The following is a 20,879-nucleotide window of genomic DNA, read 5'->3' as shown; positions in this document are numbered from 1 at the left end:
AGCCGAGGGTGTGCGGCAACACGGAAGAGGAAAGTCGGGTCACATGGCCAAAGGTCGGCATTCCAGCACAACCAAGAGAAGAAAGGAAAGTGAAGGTGTCCTTCCCTGTGACAGGATCAAAGAGGATATTCTCTTTAATCCAAAAGAACAAAGCACACATTTGTCCTATTTAGTCCTAACCCCAATTTACGGCTGAACTCATCGTCGCAACCTGACGTCGCCATTCCTGAAGAGCTCGTTTGTGAGTCACCTCTGCGTCACAGCAGTGGTGAGGATCCTTAAGGCTCCCGTCATCATTTCTAAAGCATCATCAAACGCCGCCGTTTTAATGGCGGAGCTGGTTTCCAGGCTGCAGCGCCCCCGTTTGTGCAGATGCTGAACTCAGCCTTCAATTAGTCACCAGCACGTCTTTTTTAGGTGGGAAAATGAGCGTTTCCAGCGAGGTCGATGGCACTCATCGTGTTTGTAGGGAAAGACTTTAATGACATTACACTCTGGTGTGTTGTTACAGCCGTCAGGGTCGGAGGGAAAAAAACTTTTTCTTTTCATTTCTGTTGAATTTATTAGGCGATAATCAGATCTGCAAATTAACACAGAAAGCAGCAACTGGAACAGCACAATTATACACTTGCAGTTACTCTGGGCTTCATTTCACCCTCCTTCCAGCATGTTCGTTAAAAAAAAAAAACAGCCACTTTTCAATTTTGCTTTTTTATTTTCAATTTTCCCTCTTTTTCTCGGAGGCGCGCAGGCAGTGACGAACAGTTTTGTCTTGTTTTGTTTTTTTTCTCCCACTTTGGGTCAAACCTGGTGCCTTGCTTTCAGGCTGTCACTTTCACTTATAATTGTTCCAAATTAAGCCCGCCCTCACGGCGCCGGGCCACCGGGCCCAGATTGACAAGCTGCGTGAGACACGAGAGCCGCTCCAAAATGAAGTAGGATCAATCTTAAACTGTAAATGTTTACATTTTAGAAGTACATTAAAGCGTACTCGGCGTTCAAATTGAGGCTAAGAAAAGGCGGCAGGAGGAATTAGCTAAATTTCTGATTAATCACATATAGCGATTAAGAGTAACGAAGCCGCTCCCTTTGTTGCGACATCGCGCCAGAGGTTACATTCTGACGCACGATCAGTCCCTCAGTGACCAGATCATACGTAACCGTGCTAACGTCGGGCTAAACAGACGCTAACAGACGTTAGTTACAGCTGAGGACGCAGTAAATGAAGACAGTTTAGTTTCACTGCAGAAGGGAGAGAAGCAAAAGCTCAAAACAACGAGGATGCTGCAGAGAGCAGACAAACGGTCAGAACCCAGTTCAGAACCAGGACATGTGGACATTTGCCTGCCTCTGCTCTCACGGGGAAACGACAGTTTACTGACATGAGCGTCTGCTCGTGCCTTTCCTGTGTGTCCTGGCGCCAAATTCGCAGATGAACTCGGGCTCGGCGGGTGGTTTCACGAGTTGGCTGCACGTTGGTCCATTTGTTCTCTCCCACACAGGATCCAGAGGGGATTTATTGGACCCCAGGACTCCTCAGACTGTCATCACAGAAGCCCGGCTCCATTTTACCCAGTGAGTGCGACAGTCACACTCCGGTTCCACACAACAATCCATTTACTTTGACTCAAATTCCACCTTCTGGGGGAAATATTGAGCCTCTTTCTGAAGCTCGCGGCCGTTGAGGAGCGACAAAACTGCTCTTTGCCTTTTCCCTTTGATCTACTAATGGAATTTGTTTTCACATGTGCCGTTTATGGCGTTTCCCAGCGAAGCATGTCAGCACCAGTTTCTGCTTGACCACACAGGAATGAGGTGGACCTGCTGCAGGGCTCAGAGAGGGGGGAGAGGTGAGCCCGGCGAACGCAGGGGGGGGGGGGGGCAGTACAGCTGAAAATACCCACCTCAGATGAGTGGCAGCGCGGTACTTTCACCTGACGGAGCGACGCATAAAGCCGCAGCTCCTGGCTTTTGTTCAGGAAGGATGGAGAAACTTGGTTTCATCCTCACACGACAGCGGGGATGAGACCGCTGCTCATGCATAAAAGATGCCGAAAATGCGTCATGGATTCATTTAAAGAGCGTCTCTGCTTCCTGGAAGACGATATGAGAGAACGAACCAAGCAGGCGATCCAGAGGTCAGCACAGTCCTGGGTTTGGATCACAGACCAGGCTGCTGCTCACTGCTCAGAGACACAGAGGTCAAAGTTCAAATAAGTTCTCCTCAGTTGGAACTCCACCCAGCACTGTCCATGATGTGTCCAGTTCAGCCAAGACTTTGATTGGTGGGTCACATGACAGTTCTTGAGCATCTTCTCGAGTGTGCATGTGTGCGTGCACACACACACACACACATTCTCATATTCCTCACATTATAACCATTATCCCTCAAACTGTCCGATGAACTTGTGGGTCCCAGTGGGTTCCACTCTCTCTCTGCTGAGTGCGAGGACACACGCAGCAGACATCAATCCTGCGGCTGTGCACATGCTCTGCACAGGATATTCAAAATCTCAGTGATAAAAAGGAGGGGTGGTGGGTGGTCTCCTGAAACGCGGTTCCTCAAATGTGAGTCACGTCGCCGCCTTTCCTGGCAATATCCTGTGATGGAATAATCCAGCACTCATGGACATTATTGAACACTTTTGCCAGCGGAGCAGATTAGAGGGGGCGGCTGGTGGAATCTGTGCAGGCGGAAGCGTGTGTTTTCTGAACTTTGTTGACACGAGATTAGAAAATGGACAGAGATTCTTCTCGGTCACGTGGATCCCAGCAGAGCGTTTTTACAGGGAATAAAAAGGCGCCTGTTTGAGATCACAAAAGGGAACTCTTGTGTTTGTGAAACCTTTTTCAGATCACATGTGGAAGGCAAACACGCGCGCGCACACACACATCTACACACACACACCTTTGACTTCTATTATTTCCCATTCACTTGTACAATCTGACCCTGACCTCTGACCCCAGTCAAATTATTCCTCAACTTTCCCGCTCAGCCCGCCTCCACTTACAGCTTAACCTTGGACTTAAGTCATCACCCTAAAATTTAATGACACTTTCTGCTCCACCGGCTTAATGGAAAAGCTTAACCTGCAGGTGGTGGACAAGGTCAGGAGGTGGCGGCGGCGGCGGTGGCGGCGGCGGCGGTGGCAAACTGGTGACAAAAAGCAGTGGGGGGGGAGATTTGTATCACTTTGGATTCAGAGTTCACAAAGAGTTTCTGAGTTATCAGCGAATCCACTGTTGATCACGGCTGCGATCTAACGCGTCGTCCACTGACACTCGTTCTAAAGTGTTGCCTTACTCTCAGACACACACCTGAACAACAAAATGATGCTTAGTCAGCACAAACTGGGAAGCCTGGGAACCATTGATGCGACCGTAGTCGTTACCTGCTGGGTATGAAGCCCATCAGTTATTAATGTGCTCCGGCTGAGTCGCCAGTAGGTCGGCTATTTTGGAATACATCAAAGGAAGGATAATTATGACCTCTGTCTAAAACTGTCCAGGAGCTAAATGCTAATCTTGGCTGTGATTGTATGTCTTTCGCATGTAGAATTTAGTCACGCATCACCGATCCTACCGTCAAAAACAACAGGCAGACGGTCCCGTCGGACTGTTTCTGGGCTTTTTAGGCTGTTTTCAGTCAACTGGGCCATTTTGTGGCAGAGATGATGATGATGCAGTGATATTTTCAAAATATTCCACCGCCGTGCCAGAGAGCAGACTTGAGAACCAGCCGAACGGAAAAGGTCACAATTTGGCTGAAGCCAAAAACATAATTGCAGCTATTAGATCGTGTGAGGTTCACTGAGCCAGAACCAAATCTGCTATTTAGAAACAAATAACTAGACGGGAAAACACCCGTCACGGCCGAGCGCGTCTGAATCTCATCCCGTCCTGGTCTGGAGGACCAAAGGTTACGGCTAAAACCCTATCTTTTTTCTCTTTTTTTTGGAAAAAATGGTAAAAATGGCTGCTGTTGCCACGGTAACCAGTGACAGCGGATGGGATTTAGGTGGGAGGATGAGGACAGATAAGTGTGAGTAGTTTAAGGTCAGGGGTGACGCCCCGGGGAGCACACAGGTGGTGGGTCTTATAGGTGATTATGGTCTGGATTATTGAGGCTTCTTCTGATTGTCCAGCGTGGACGAACATTTGTCCTCTCCTCTCGTCGGCTGCTCTAAAGTCCGGTGTTTTGAAGGCCTCTGCAAAGCACGACCTCTGCTTTGGGGACGGGCTCAGTTTTCCCGTAGCGCATGACTATCCATAATATGACACGTCTGACACTTTACAGGAGGTGCGGCGTCAGCGGTGGTGCCGCTTTTAGGTTTTATCCAAGCCGCTCGTGACCTTTTGACATCTCCACCGTGCCTGTAGATTCATTTCAGCCCTCCTCCAAACAGATCGATGACAATCAATGAAGCTCTCTGAACTTCTGGCCATTATTAAGTGGTTCTTTATTAAAATGAGCCAGTGTGTTTTTCTCGCTTTAGCTATCGTGTCCACGCAGTTGCAAGTGATCATCTCATTGTATGTTCCTGCAGACACGGTGTAATGGATTAATAGGAGGATAAAAGACGACTTGATGGATTTTCAAAGGGATAAATCACTACATTAGTTATTTTTAGCCATTTTCATCACGTAGCGGCAGATTCAGACCGTCCGATCTATCCCACCGGCAGAGGGCTGATGGCGTCTCAATGTGGAATTAACGCTTGCCTCCACGGCGCCTTTGAAAGATTTTTTACTTTTAATGACGCCGCTAATTAAGAAGCCCTCCTCGTGTCCTGGATAAAACAGGCAGAGCAGTGATGGATTGGTATGGAGACAAAGAAAGAAAGGGAGTTGCTCAAGGGCGGCCCCCGTAGAGAGCGGTGTACTCTCTCTTTCAGCCCACAGCAGGGGGTCCCTTTAAGCAAAGGTCCAGCCAGTGACACTGGCTCCTAATGAGGGAGCAAGATGCCTGATGGACATGCTGAGAAGTCATTAAACAGTGTTAACTGGGCTAGCTGGGGGTGCATATAACTTCCATGACAAAGCATACAGTATATTTACCCTATATTCACACACATATATGCGGTATGCCCCCTCCCCCCACCCCTCTTCCCCCATCCTCCTGCAGACAGACGACAGACAATTTAACGATTTAGCTTTCAGACCACGAGGACCTCAGCCTGGGGTTGCATATCCAGCGTTGGTCCATTCTGACATGTCAAAAATACGTTATTATACGTGTTTTTGATCTTTGTTTCCTGGGGCGCTCCAGTATCCCCTGGTGATTGGCTCCGGCACCCCAACGGGCCCAACTGGGCTGTGAGTGGTGGTTGGTGTCTGACAGCCGGCTCCGTCCACATGCACCGGTCTAAAGATTGGATTAGTCCTGAAAATGTCCCAGCCGAAGAAGAAAAGGTGGAAAAGTAATGCGGATCCTTGCTGCTCACAGGTTTGGGTCACGGAGGCTGCAGGACGTCCCAGAACCTTTTCCACCCACAGCTTGAGACCGCAGGTGAGTGGAGTTGAATCGAGCTCTTGAGTTCAAGAGTTGGTTTCTGGTAATTGCACACGGTCAGAGCGCCCTGTCCTCACACACGAGCATCGGAGACGACCAGGACAGCAATGGGACTACCGTCCAGCACCTTCTCCCAGGTCTAATAAGGATTTTCAAGAACTTTAAATCCCTAAATACCAGAGAAAATCCTTTGAAGTCTCTGTGATTCAGGGTCAGCACTTAGTTCTGGGTTCAGTTAAGTCAGAGGACACCTGGAGCCAGGTGGCAACAAATGGCTGCACATCTGTTTGAAAAGTTAAGGGAGGGAATGCAGGCGCTGCACCCCCGCCAGACTCCAACACGCGTCTCTCTAGGGGGCCGAATCCAGATTGGGGCTGCCAAATTCAAAGTCACCTTCTCCCAGCTTAGCCCGCTGCCGTCTTCCAGGAGTTTGTGACGGGTTCCTCAAAAACCGCCAACACCGCTCTGTGGCCACGGCGACTCGATTAAAAGACAAACTCAAGGAGAAGCAGTTGTTTCGGACAGAACCAGCTGTTTAAATGCAACTCAATAACATTTAGAGCTCCTTTAAAGTTGGGGTTAGCTGAAGTTAGCATGAAGCAAGTTAAACACCTCAAGTTCAGACCAATAAAGGACTTAATGCGACCTGTGGTTGTTTTACGCAGCCATGAAGTGATTTAAAGAGAAAACACAGGATTTCACTCACCTGGTGAGGTTCTTCATCGCTCTTCCCGACCTTGAATGACGATGGTTCGGCCACCAGACCCGTCTGGGTGACGTTTGTTCCACCCGAGGAGTGGTCCTTCAGGAACGGAGCCTAAAGGTCTCACAGATCTGTCCAGGGCGCCACAGATGGCTCTGCATTCAGAATGAGCTGCCTTGATGCAGGTTACCCAGTGCTTTCATGTGGATCTCGCATCCGTCTTGCACACCAGCTGCACAGCTGTGCACCAGGATCTTTGGCAGGCTGGTTGAATCCTCCACCAGCGTCTGGCACTTAATCCCGAGGGGGCAGTGAAATCGTGGCGCTGGGCTTCACCCCTCAGAACGACACCGATCTGTCTCCTAGACGATGGTTCAGGTGGATCCTGAACGCACTAGATCTAACGGCACTTTCGCTACATATAAATAAGTACATACTATTTATATAAGTCTCCATATATAGTCGTGTGTGCCTGTGGCCGGCTGATAATGAAGATTACATCAGATGTCTACTGGATGAAACATGAAGTTAGTTAATGAAACTGTGACCAGCGTTGTCATTTTCCACTTTATTAGTTCATGCAGGCAGCCTCGTAGCAGAAGCACGGAGGACGACACAGGTGTGTCACACGGATCTGTGACGGTTGAATAACCAGAGCCTGGTGAAAATAACTGACACAAAACTGCAACTTGAGTCGCGTGTGACCTTATGACCTCATCGCTCTGCTGAGGAAGGCGTGAGGAGAGGAAGCAGATTCTGGGTCCTGATGCGTCAATGCGGCCTCAGGTCGACCCCCCCCCCCCCCCCCCCCCCCCCCCCCCCCCCCCCCGCCGCTCCCCAACCTCAGAGTCACAGCGCGACGGGGAGGACGGTACCTGTGGTCCGATCACATGGTTTGGGTGGCAGGTGCATCTCCAGCATCAACCTGGGGGAACAGATGGCAGCAGACTGTTCTATAGGAGGGAGGGAGGATGTTCTGCTGGGGAACCTGGTCGGGTCCTGCTGTACGTGCAGGTGCTACTCTGACATCTATCACCCACAGCAGCGGCCTCCAGTCTGATAACAATTCAGTCCTTATTAATTAAGTGGGCAACCCTTTATTAAATAGTTATAATTAACCAGCCGCAGCCTTCACAGCTCTACCAACCAATAACGGCGTCACAAGGAGCTTCAGGAGAGCTCAAAATTGATCAGTCTGGGCTGGGCTCACTGTCCTTTGTAAATGTGAAAGGTTCTGGCCCCCCCAACTTCATCTCATCAAACACTAATGCTCGATGAGACCCTGAAATGTCAAACAACCGTCGCTGGACCCTGTGATACCTGTAACCCCCCCTGGAGGGTGATTACAGCCGCATCTGATGAACACTGGCTAAACACGCTGAATGCTCCTATGTGGATATGCTAGAGATGTGGAATTTGGAGTTGTCTCCCTAAATGCCTCCCTAACACCCCCCCCCCCCACACACACACACACACACACACACACGCACTACAAAGCCCAGAACATCAGGACCCACGGCTGTCTTTGTAAAACCCGAAGCAGCCTTTGTGTCTTTGCGTTGTTACACTCCAACAGATGAAAAACACACATTCCCATTTCCCCTCACACGTTCCTAAAGTGTGTTCCGTCCATATCCAACATGTCACACTGAAACAGCCTGTTTGTTCTGGAGCGACCATGAGGAGCGTCTGGTGTGTGCCGCGTCTCCCTGTGTGCAACATACGGGGTTAATGAACTGTGTGCTTGGGACATATGTCTTCTCCTGTTTGGAAGGGAACAGTTCCCCTCTTTCTCCGGGTGGGAATGTCCGGGCCGTAATCACCCACTGTGAGGAGCGACGCTCCAAAGTCATCCCGCTCCTATCTGCTCCTACGTGACTCTGCCGCAACCGCTTTTTTTCTGGCCCTTTGGTGTCGCTTCCGTGAAGAAAAAGCGGCAGAGTTGCATCATTTGTCCTGCAAACTGTCATCATTTTACATCTCTTCTGTAAAAACGGGGCGCGCCTCACGCTGTTGTTTCAATAAATCCACTGGAACCTTTCAAACGTATCAGGACGGATTCATCACCGCGCGGTAGCTTTGTTTCCCAACGCCCTCCCGGAGCCACGACGCCGCTGCAGCGGCACGCTCCTCTTCTGAGGCAGCTTAAAGGAAACTTTCCGCTGTTGCACTTCCCGCCGTCCTTTTGTGCACCAAGGTGAGCTCGTCCTCGCACAATGCGCGCTGTAGGCGACAGGAAGTCTTTAAAGCGTCTCTGCAGAGCTGTGAGGAAGACGGCCCTCCGCTTTGTCGCAGCAGATGAAGGTTTGGAGGCTTAATTGTGACTCTGCAGCGTCGATGCGGCTGAACGGCGGCAGCAGCCGAGAATAAGAAAAGAAAGAAAAGTCAGCCGTCTTCAAATGAAGGCTGTCTTTATTCATGTTTACCACGCTCTCACTGATACCCCGACGATGACATGAGCAGTTATAATCAACAGGGGGCGGTAGAGAAAACAGGCTCTTGAAATGAAGAATGATAAAGTAGCAAGATAAATGAGATTAATTTAGGATTAGGAATAAATTGGTTACGGAGTCGGACTTGAAAATTCACCGTGAAGGCCCCACAAAGATAATGCAACGTTGCACGCGCACGTGCGCGCCTGTGCAGTGCACGCGCCTGTGAGTGTGTGTTGTGACTTGCCGTGCTGCATGCCTGGCATATTTTCAGTTGGATGAGAGGACATTTATGTGATGTCAGCACGTATTAACCTCTCTGAAAATACATGGGAAACAAACAGGGACACATGTGCCCAGATCCCGCCAGCTCGCAGTAACAAGCCTCTGGAAGGGAAGGCTCTGCTGGACGACTCGCTGCACATCCCAAAATAGAAACGGGGGGGTGGAGGGGGTGAAAGCTGTAGAGGAAATGGGCTTTCTAAGGTTTCCACAGTCGTAGAAATGAGAATAATATCACACTTTGGTTGGCGTTGATGCCTTAAAGTCTGTAAATGGTGACCCGGCCCGGGTCTGGTGAGCTCGTCCACTATTAATCTGGCCCCGTTTGGACCTGGTCCTGCCCGGCGTGCATCCTAGCTGAGGGGCAAAAACCGCATCATCCCTCGAGTGACGTCACGTGTCAAGAGAGTCCTTTCTCGACCAGTCAGGGAGATCTTCCGAGCTGGAACGCTGTGGTCAGGACAAACGGAGTGGTATATGGATGGCTTTGGTGCTTTTTGGCGCCACCTGGAGGAAACCAGGAAAGCCCCAACGTACTGGTTTTACTTCAAACGTTCCCATTGAATATTTACCAAGACAGTGCACGTGCACACCTCTGCTGTACGCAAACACGTGCACGATTCTGCGAGACAGATGCGAAAGCAGATTTTTCATGCACCAAATTGTGTATTTGATTGGAAACAAGAGAGCAGAGTGCGCAGGGATATGAGTTTTCCTTTCTCCGCTATTGAAAACAAATCTGCTCAGGCCTTCAGTTTTCTGGAATAATAATGCCCAGCGGCAAGAACGATTCCTTACGTGCGCCCAGATGCGAAGGGAACGCCGCGTTCTCTTAATTGAAACCCAAGCAGAGTGTTTCCAGCCTTTTGTGATTTAAAAAATGTGCTGGAATGGTCAGAAAGGAAATTGGTCCCCGCCGCATCAGATTTGCGCGCCACCTCCGAGGAATCGTTCAGCTGCAAAATTGACACAAAATATGCGGAAGGACGAAGCTCTTGTTCCTTAATTGTGTGGAGAACCGCCGCAGAACGTGCGGTTCAATGGACGCGATCCGCTCCGGCGCCGCATGCATGCCTGGGAATGAACGTGTGGGTTTGAGAGGCTGTTTAAAAGGGTAATTAAATGGACTTTTTCTCACAGTAGCTAATCAACTCAACTCTCCCCTGGTTTGTTGCAGCCGCCCTCCACACCTCCCTTTCCCCCCATTGATGGAACTGTCCACCTACTCCTTCCATCTCTCCTCTCTAAAACCTTGAACCAAAGGCAGCGAGGGCTGCTCGGCCCCTCTGGGCTTTGTCAGCCAGCTCCTGGCTCCCACGTTACAGACAGTCCAATGTTTTCCCCAGCGCTGCCTTGTGGGCAGAGATGCTAATTTGAAGGGTTCCTGGATGAGACAGCTCTGCCAGAATATAAGCTGGAGTCAACAGAGTAGGACTTATAATGCCTGCATGCTTTAATGCTCTCCATCAGAAGTGCAAACAGGAGAGCGGTTTTTAGAATGCTGACTTATAGTGGCGCTGGGCACTGCCCGGTGAGTTGGTAGCTTTTGTGGGTTCTGGCCTCCAAAAATAGTTTGACAAGGAATCGAGTCCTTTAAATTTTAATGTCTGGGGGGGGGGGGGGGGGTGAGGGGGGGGGGTGCAAACAAGAAAGTTCATGACAGAACCAGATCTGAGTGAACTGGTGAGGATAAACGCCGGTTCGTTCTGTTGATCGAGTCTAAGTAAACGTCCTTAATGGACCGATCAAAGAAAATTAGCCTCCTAATTAGCGTCATCATTGGCTCAAATTCAATCCTAAATCGTCCTCCTGCCTAATTTATTTATTCATCATTTTTTTAATCCTTAACTTCAAAACAATAGATCATCACAGTTTTTGTAAATACAGCAAAAAGGCACTTGGTTACCCTCGAAGAAGAGCAGGTTCTTGTCCCTTGATGGACTCCATGTTGGGCTATAAATGCACCATTAGCATCCTGCCGACAGGGGATGAATCAGCCCGACAGAGATGCATATGCACAAGTTGCAGCCTGGCCTCAGGCTGCGTCCGGATCCATCAGTAGTAATGATGTGCTCTCAAGAATTATGCTGGTCTTGCTCCTGCAATCCACCCGTGATGGTCTCAGACGGCTCCGCCTCAAAATAGAATCAATCCTGAGACAGAAGAACAAAAGGCAGCAGCAGCACAATTAGCTCCTGCAACTTGTCTGCATTGATGTGTTTAGGTTCTAACAGGGCAGGAAAGCTCCAGCTGTAGACAGGAGCAGGCATGATGGGGCCCTTGCAGAGCTCAAAGGGTCGACCCGTGTCCCTTAGGTGATTTCATGTATTAATGAGGACGCTCTGTGGGGGGATTTTGGAGAAGTTATTTACCATTGAACACAATAAAATCTGAACTTTCTCCCACGTTGAGCTCATTTTTCACAATCAAACGCGCCATCGTTCCCCTAAATCAAATCCCGAAAAGGCAGATAAACAGTCTCTGACAGGATCCCAGCGCTGCGTTTGTTCTTATCCTCCTCTCAGATTAGTCCTCCGGTTGATAACAACTAAAGAGCAAACAATCGAGCAGGGATTTAGAAGAATGAGGGAAGACTCTTAATTAAGCCCTGCGCTAGCCATAGCCCGCGGTGAGACGAGCTAACCGGATAAAAGTCGACGACCTCAATGAGCAACTGCGACCTACGTTTGGCGCCCCGCTGCGGTCCTGGCGGCTGCTCGCCATCCTCTTCCTTTGTGATAACAAGATGGGAATTTGAGGGCTGGAACTGTGACTCATCGGCAGAAAACATTTAGCTCCTCGTGGATTCCGTTAGCTCGGAGCGCTCCAGCGACCCTTTGGTGTTGCTGTTTCAAAGCCACGTGAGATCCACGCGCTCTATTATTAGTTGCAGGTTCGGCCAATAACGCAACGAGGCCGCGCCGCGTTCACGGTTCTTGGATATCTCCTAATGGATCAAAGTTCATTTCCCGTCCCAACGTGCGCTGCCCACCTTCGGACTCGCGCCCGCGTATTTGGCAGAGACTCGGGCTTTTTCACTCATGTAATCACGTTTTTGTAAGCTTTTGCCAGCTCAGCTCAGGGCGAGCCGTTGTCATGGCAACACATGTCCCTACGGATTACCGAGGCTGTCTCTGGAGTGAAGGGATTTTAACCGCCCGGTGATGTCTGTGGCTGTTGGTGCCACGGAAACGGCACCTCTGTGGCAAATCAGGGAGAAATCTGACAGAGGGAGCGTCCTGAAGTACACCTGGGAAGTTTGGCCGCGACCCCGGTCGCCTCCCGTGCCGCACATCCCGGAGATTCCCGGAGTCACGGGCGATGACCTCCATCCGAAATTAACGGCGTCTACTTGGATCATTAGCGCCGGTCGAGTTTTCCTCCCAATGACGCCCTTTAGAGGAGCTTTGCAGGGAGGAAATGAGCGAGCGCAGGCCCCGCGGCTAACCTTTGACGTTCCCTCACTCAGACCGCCATTAACAGATTTAATTGCACGAGTCTGACGGCCGTGGCAGCGGGAGAAGCCTGTCTGCTCATGCAGCTCAGAGATTAAGCATCTATCGGAGAAATTACAGGCAGTCGCTGCAAACAAACATGCTTTAATTAGCACTTTCAGTGAAATGATTAATGTATTTTTGTATTGTTGTGGATGCGGCGAGCACTTCTCCACGCGCCAGTAATTACAGTGCAGGCGCGTGAGCGGCGGCGCTTTCAGCCATATCTGTTTTAGAATCACATGCCAATCCGTCAGGCATTATTGGTGTAAGCAGGAAAACAGCTTCCAGAGGTCCGGCCGCAGAGGGACGAAGAGCGGGAAAACCATAAACACCGCCGTCGAAACTAGCTAATCTCATGTATATTTAATGGGGGAGGGATATTAAAAAATGTGCGCACTCATATTGGTGCGCTCAGCCACGCGGCTATTTTTAGATCCTCCATCACCCGTTTCTGCTGCTGCACGTGAGGCTTTGGGAATGTCAACAGAAGGCTGCGGATGGCAAGCAGGAGAATAAGAAATGTCAGCGATGACTGCGAGAGTCTCGGCGTATTCCTGCTTATGTACCGTCACCTCGATTAGCGACAGGCTAGGAGGTTGATTAGTTTTAAAACTCTTTTTACAGCCACCAGAGGATGATTTGGGGGGAGTGCCGATGCTATTTTTAGCCGGCCTTGTGGACAGAGTGGGAGATGAGGGAGAGTCGCTGAGTTAGCGTCATGGGGGTAAGTGCTTTAGCCACTTTGCCAGCCTTGCTTGGTATATTGAGCCAATGCCGTCCGCCCATGTATCAGCTTTTACGATGGAAAAGTGGAACTCGCTTCGTATAAACGTGACAAACTCGGAAGAAATGAGCCATTAGAGGTCTTCAAAGTTTATTGCATTCATAAAGGTAGAAATAATGAGATCATTTCATCACCAAGGTGTAAAAAACAACCATAAAAGTGGTACGTTCTTGATTGGGAACGCTCATTTGGCTTTATCTCTGCTAAGTTGCGGCGTCTTTTGCACCTTCGCGTCACTTTCAAAAGTTCAGCAACCTTCTAACTCGGCTTTGCCGAACTTTTCCAACATTCCTGCCTGAGTGCTGACATTGTGGGGACACGGAGGTAATCTGCCTACTGCTGACAGACTCCCTCTGGACTCCAGGAGGAGCTGAAAAGGGGCTGAAGTCTTGTTCTCCGTCGGTTTTGTGCCTGATGTGGCTCCTCAAAGTTACCTGCTAACAGCTGCTGTTTCTGTGGATCAATATGTCGCACCCCTCGTTCTTGTTACACGCATTGATCCACTGGTATTTCCTTTACCTTGACAGGAACAACAACGGTCACACACACACAAACACACATGCATCCTTGTCCTTCTATCTTTGCGAGGACCTTCATATACATAATGCATTCCCTTTACTCTAACCCCAACCATCCCTTCTAACCCCTAACCCTGACCCTAACCCTGACCTAAACCCAATTCTAACCCCGACCTTAAAACCATGTCCTTGCAGTCCTTTAAGGTTGTGTGCACCAGCCAAAATGTCCTCTATTCTGTCCCCTCAGAATGGGACGTGTTAGCATTTACCCAGTCCACCCATTGGGTTGTTGTTTGGGGTCCCTATTGCACCTCCTCCTCTTATTCATCCCGTCTTCCTCGTTCACCTGAAGCTCCGATCGTCTCCAAATTTCACCAGAGAATCCGATTTTACCAAAACCTGTCTTTATCTGGATTTTTTTTATTCGGTTTCCATGGTCATGTCATAGCTTTCCGGAGGCCTTCTGGACAAACTTCCGCTGTGTGATAGATCGACCTGTCGCGGCAGCAGCGTGCTAAGCAGCCAGATTAGCCGCCTCTCAAGAGAGATCCGAAAGTTCCGTTCAAAGGATTGCGATTTATCCTCCTCCACCTTGATATCGGCGTACAGGAGTCGGAGGGAATCTTCTGTCGTTCCTCTCTTCAATCAGCCTGATCTGATGTGATGTGAAATCGACTGAGCGGTGATGTCACGATTAGCGTGTGAAAATCAGCTCAGGCTGTCACTCATCCCTCCATCACGGCGCCCGTCAACGCTCCGGAGGAACGCAAGCCGAGGGCGGCGAGATAAGAGGTGGTGGGGGGGGGCTGGTGGAGGGGAGGAACGGTGGGGTGGGGAAAGATGGGAGCAAAATAATTGAGGAAAACGAGAAAGAGGGGGAAAACCTGACAAACGAAAAGATGTTTGAGGAGGATGTTAAACCTCAGCGGGGCTTTAGGTGCTAATCTGGCCCCAAACAGAATCCCGAATCTGCTCATCAATATTCCCCCTCCCGCCCAGACGCGGAGGAGCGGATGGAGACAAGTCCAATCCGTATAAACCCCCTCCGCTGGAACTCCAAATGGACCTGTCTGCTGGTAATTTGATGAAGCAAATCTCAGTTCCACGTGTTCCACCGTGTGCTCCGTCAGTGGAGCACGGTGTGACGCTGCAGCCGGAACGCCGTTAACCAACGGGAGGGGCCTGTAATCTGGGCCCCTGGAAACCACTGGACCACGTTCCATTTAAAACTGAAGACTTAACTGGATTTTTCCTCTCGATCTGGGGTTCAGATCAATTTCACGGAGGCTTTCGCACACCGGCGACCACTTCCTGCTCCGCCCCAGCACGCGCGCCAGTTTCTCGCTGTTTATTTGTCCGGTCAAGCTCGGAATCCGGTCCACCTCGGCTTCGATCAGCGATTACTAAACCCCCTTCGTTCCTTTTGAGGGACGCAGCAACTCTGACTGGTTTGGGAGAGCTCCCGGCCCCAGAAATGAGATAATAATCTGTCTCGTACTACTGACACTGATGCAGTGCCTGACGGAAAGGGATTCGGATTAGTTCATCCGTAAATCTGCACTAAAACCCGCAGCATTTTATCGTGAATATCAGCCAGCACCAGGGTCACGGTTAGATTTGGCGCTCCGAAACTCCAACTGCATTTGTTTTTCCTCATCATCATCCCAGGATTTTGTGAGTTACGGACCGAGATGATCAGAACAAACAGAGGTCAGCGAGGAGATTCCAGATCTCTGTAGCGCGGCACATTTATTAGAAAAAGAAGGAAAGCACGCTGTGGGAAGTAATGGAGGCCCTGGAGGAGTCTGCAGGAGAGCCAAGCACCTCCCAATCTATTCAGCTCACAGCAGCAGTGTTTCAGTGTGTCTCTACCAAAATAAACGAGCCTGGGTGAAGATGGAGGCAGCGTAGCTCCCGTTCCGATAGCTTGCTAGCGTGTTCTGGTCTATACGCAGCGGCCCTGCTGGGGCTGGGACCTGAGATTGCCTGACATTGTCGCATAGTGGCAGAGATCCACGTGAAAGCGGCCATTTTATGTTCCAACACTTCATCACAACAATACTTGATCATCACGGTAATTAAAACCCATAGTGAGCCTCGTATTTTCCCTGATGAAAACATTTCATCAGAGTTCTGGTAAAGCGCTGCGCAGCTAGCGTGCCGCAGGGGCGCACCCGGGTGAGCGGGGGCGTGTGTTACGCGTCGTTCATCATAATGAGAAAGCGTAAAGTATTGTTCTAGATGGGTCGTGAGCTTGTCCATCATCTCAAACCCACCTTGCCAGAGGTGGAGGGAGGTCGAATAGCTCTTATCTGTATTGCTACCGCGTGTCTGTCTTTAACCTCTCTGTCCTTGAAGCGGCTGCGACCCCAGTTGCCCCCCCACCCTTGCTGGATTTATATTCAAAGGCCAGTCCAGCTTCATTCCAGCGAAATGAATCCACCCGGAGTTGCTTTTAGGCGGTTAATTGGATATTAACAACAAAACGTGAAGACGCCAATGATGCTAATGTGTTGAGTTGCAAAAACATCTGATATCGGCGGGTGTAAGCTAACAGCAGCCTGAAGCCGCAGCTTTGGCTCAAATACCAACAGTCAACTCTTTCCACATTCAGTCAGCATCATTTTATCCTGTTTCAAGAGGGCAGACATCAATAGATAATGTTTTGTTGTGTTTTTAAAATCCAACTTTTCCGTCCTCATGTGCTCCGGGATGGATGTGGATCCCAGACGGCGCCTTAAAATTAATCATGGAACTGCTCGAGTGCTTAAAAAAAGGAAAGGTCAGAGCTTTTATCTTTGGTGGTAAACCCCAACAGAAACGCCGACGCTGCAAAGCAGGTGAAAGGGAACTTTAGTCCTGAAAACAGAGAGATGTTGTGGAGAGACGGAGCAGCGTTCCGGTTCACAGGCAGGGAACGGTTTGTTTTGGGTGCGTTCCAGCCTTCTCTTGACTTTTATTCATCCATAATCCCCTTTTCTCCATCTGTAATGTTCTCGTGGCAACATCTGTGTTTACTGTTGATGCAGGGTCACAGAAACCCCAGATTTAGATCATCAGAGAGTGTGTTACTGCTGTTACTGCTGTTACTGGTGTCCTGTAGTGTTACTGGTGTTACTGGTGTTACTGGTGTCCTGTAGTGTTACTGGTGCTACTGGTGCTACTGGTGTTACTGCTGTCCTGTAGTGTTACTGGTGCTACTGGTGTTACTGGTGTCCTATGGTGCTACTGGTGTTACTGGTGTCCTCTGGAACACCTAAAGACGGAGGACGTCCACCACCAGGACGTCCACTATCAGGACATTAAAGCCACCAGAGTCAACATTCCTAATCTGCTGCATGATTCTGCTTCTTTTTCACTGTGTTTTGTTCTGACTGCTCTTGTTTATCATCGTGAATGTCGGCACCCGTGTGGAACCGGCGGTATTTTTCCTGCAGCCGCTACGCAGCACGCTGACGTTATTTATTTCCCTAAAATGAAGCATGAACTCGGAGACAAAGTGGTGTCGAGCGCCGTGGGCGGAAGCTGATGATCTCATTTGTCCTGTCCTCCTTTGTTTGTCACGTTACACCTCGGCCGTGTGCACGGGATCGGGCGGATGTATCCGTGTGTGCAAACAGTGGGGTGCGATTGTACCATCGGTTTACATGCACAGGGGTCAGAGGTCGCCGGCGCCGAGCTCTCCTCACCTCCTGTTTTAGCCCCCGGTCAGCGTTTATCACAGGCTGGACCCGGGTCCTCTCACCTGTTGGCCCAAAAAAACTCAATGACCTTTTGTTCGGCATTAAGCTAACGAGCGCTGACACATTTGGCGCAGGCAGGCACGAGCGCTCGGAAGACAGGGAATCTTCCTGGCCTGTGGAAGTTTCCCGGAATTAAATTCCGCATCTATCGCCGTTGCATTGGATTTGGGACGGTCGAGGACGGCGTGGATGTTCCTGTAGCCTCATCCTCTTTCTGCGCCGTCAAACAAGAACAAATGTGAGCTAATATGTTTGCAGAAGGAAGCAACGCGAAATGAGTCGGTCGCTCCGCCTTAGCTTATCCCCCATTGGGAATGCTAAGATTTATGAATTGGAGTCCACACGGCCTATAAGGAAACCCCGGTCTCATGTCCCTGATATCTTATCTTTACGGAAAAATGTGCAAGTAAATGGAATAAACTTAACATAAATAGTAAATATTTAAAGAATAGGAACTCCGCACGGCTTAGCGTTGGCACACTTTTTAAAAATAGCTTCATGTCGGCAAACAATGAATTATTAACGAACATGTAGAAGCACACATGCATGTTTCAGAATTCCGAGTCTGGTGTAAGTTTTCATGCTCTATTTGGTGGTTTAGTGTGTCAGCGGTAATGGCGGCTGCTGCAGAGGAGATGAGCGGCCATTGAACCAGCGGGGGGGCGCAGATTTATGTTGCGGGACTCACAGCCGGACTGTGGTGAAACTCTGACTGGGCTCCACCTTCCATCGGATAATCCCGTTGGGCTCTATTTTAATGAAAATGTTTGTCAAAAAGAAAGGGTTTGCCCAACCCCGGTCTCATTGGAGACCGAGTCAGTAGTCATTTGTTGTTAATTCGGAGAGAGCCCAAGGTACAAGGCTGCCTCGCTGCTCCCCAATTCAACTGGGAATAGACTGGGAGCTCGGGCTGGAAGAGCTGCTCCAGTTTTCATTCCTCAGTGAGGAAATCTTTGTTATGCTGATGCGGAGGCAGATTAACTGAGCTCGCTAAAGGTTACCACAAAGGTTTCCAACACTTTTTTTTATGCTTATGCAAATGGTGCTGATTGCCTTTCCTCTACATCCGAGAGCGGAGGGGGCAGAGGGGGCGGAGCTGGAGACGCCGTGTTCCCGGGAAGAACCCCGGGAAATGTAATGAATCTGGCACAACCCTCTGCTCGGACTGATGAAATGTTTGATGCGTTCCACAGTTACTGGAAATGAAGAATTAGTTCCATCCATGCATCCATCATCCATCCATCCATCCATCAATCCATCATCCATCCATCCATCCATCCATCCATCATCCATCCATCCATCCATCATCCATCCATCCATCCATCCATCAATCCATCCATCCATCCATCCATCCATCCATCCATGCATCCATCCATCCATCCATCCATCTATCCATGCATCTGTCCGTCCATCCATCCATCCATCCATCCATCCATCCATCATCCGTCCGTCCATCCATCCATCCATCCATCCATCCATCCATCCATCCATCCATCCATCCATCCATCCATCCATCCATCCATCTATCCATGCATCCGTCCATCCATCCATCCATCCATCCATCCATGCATCTGTCCATCCATCCATCCATCCATGCATCCATCATCTGCCCATCCATCCATCATCCATCCATCCATCTATCCATGCATCCATCCATCATCCGTCCATCCATCCATCATCCATCCATCTGTCCGTCCATCCATCCATCCATCCATCCATCCATCCATCCATCCATCCATCCATGCGTCCGTCCGTCCATCCATCCATCCATCCATCCATCCATCCATCCATCCATCCATCCATCCATCATCTGCCCATCCAAGAAGCCTCTTCACAAACCCCGACTCATTTTAACGATCCTAATAGAACGACCTCCTCACGGAAACGCTCTACTCTTCATCTCCATGGAGACCGGCATCATTGTCCGCCATCTCACACCTCAGCTGATGTATGATGGCCATGTCCTGCCATGAAATGGCATCCTGGGGTCAAAAGCAGTGGTGCTCCAGGCGATGTTCCCGGTACCAGCAAGGCCCTTCACTGTTCTTGAGCCTGGAGCCAATAACCTACCGTCGTCCACGTTCCTCCGTCCTTGGTCCCGCCTCTTGGCGTCAGATGACTGTCGCCGTTGGTTTGAAGGGTTAGGGTTAGGGTTAGGGTTAACAGCCGAACGTTGGGAGGCCTGAGTTGTCCCAGCCGGATCTGCTGCTTCAGCTCCTCCGATGTTGCTCACGGTTTGCGTTTACAGCCTGACCTGCTGCTGCACAGATGTTGGAGTCTCCATGTTCCTGCGGGATCCTGCGAAGGCAGCATCTGTTCACGTTTTTAGCTGCTAGCTGTAGCATCACACGTTTATGCAGCGCAATAAAGGATCAGAATGTATTTGATTAACAGTTTGGTCAGGAGAAATTTCAGACTGTTTCATCGGTAACATCTCACGAGCTTTACGACGAAGCTAGAGAGAGCTATTAAAATAAGTAGTGCCATAAAGTTTAATGGCAAAAATGAATCAGAAACAAATGGAAACCAAATGCAGAGTGAATCAATATGTAAAACAGGAAGAAACCTCAAGCAGGACCTCTCAGCCCAGAACCGAGAATCTAAAATGACTACAACCCCCCCCGCCCTGCAGCCAGTTTTACTCACAGGTTCACGTCGCTGACCTCGACCCATCCTCCATATCAATGACTTCATGCAACTGTAGCTGGACGTAATTATAATAAATTACATGGAGATAAAGTTAAGGGGCAGATCGTTGGTTCTCTCTGAAAGGAGAGATTTATAACCTGTAATGATCCTCCTGCGCTGCGCTCACACATGCAGGGCTTTGGCTCCGCCCTCCACCTAAACAGAGCGTCTGGGGGTTAAAGGGCAACATGCATTATGGATCTCAACATTAAAAATTAAAACGCTTCGGCGCCTTGGTCACGTAATTAGGCAGAGTTTAATCCCCCTTCTCTCCGGGTCGACTCTGGGAATCACCTGCATGTGACCACCAAGCGACACTTCATAAATCACAATATATTACTGATTAAGTGTAATCAGCGGTCTTTCTCGTACATTTTTCTATGGAAACAACCCCCCCCCACCTTTTCCGTTTTCTCAGGCTGGCTAATGCTAATTCTCCAGGGATGATGGACTGGAAATAATAAATGTGTCATGTAGTCGCTGCTGTTTAATTGGATTTTAAAGGAAATGATGCGCTTGATGATGATGCGCCGTGTCAGGCAGCCACACCGTCATTGTTGCTCTAGCAAATCACTTAGCAACACCCAGCTGAAGCTCTTTTCACACACAGGTGAACACACACACACCTCTGAGGCATTTCAGAGGGAAGGGGCTCGAGGCAAGCCTGAGGAGGTGACTTAGTTCGGCACTGCAAACCCCTCATTTCAGCCTGGGGGGGTG

Source organism: Takifugu rubripes, chromosome 17 (assembly GCF_901000725.2).
Source record: "Takifugu rubripes chromosome 17, fTakRub1.2, whole genome shotgun sequence".
In the NCBI taxonomy this organism is placed as follows: Eukaryota; Metazoa; Chordata; class Actinopteri; order Tetraodontiformes; family Tetraodontidae; genus Takifugu; species Takifugu rubripes.
This window is presented reverse-complemented; position numbering follows the sequence as displayed.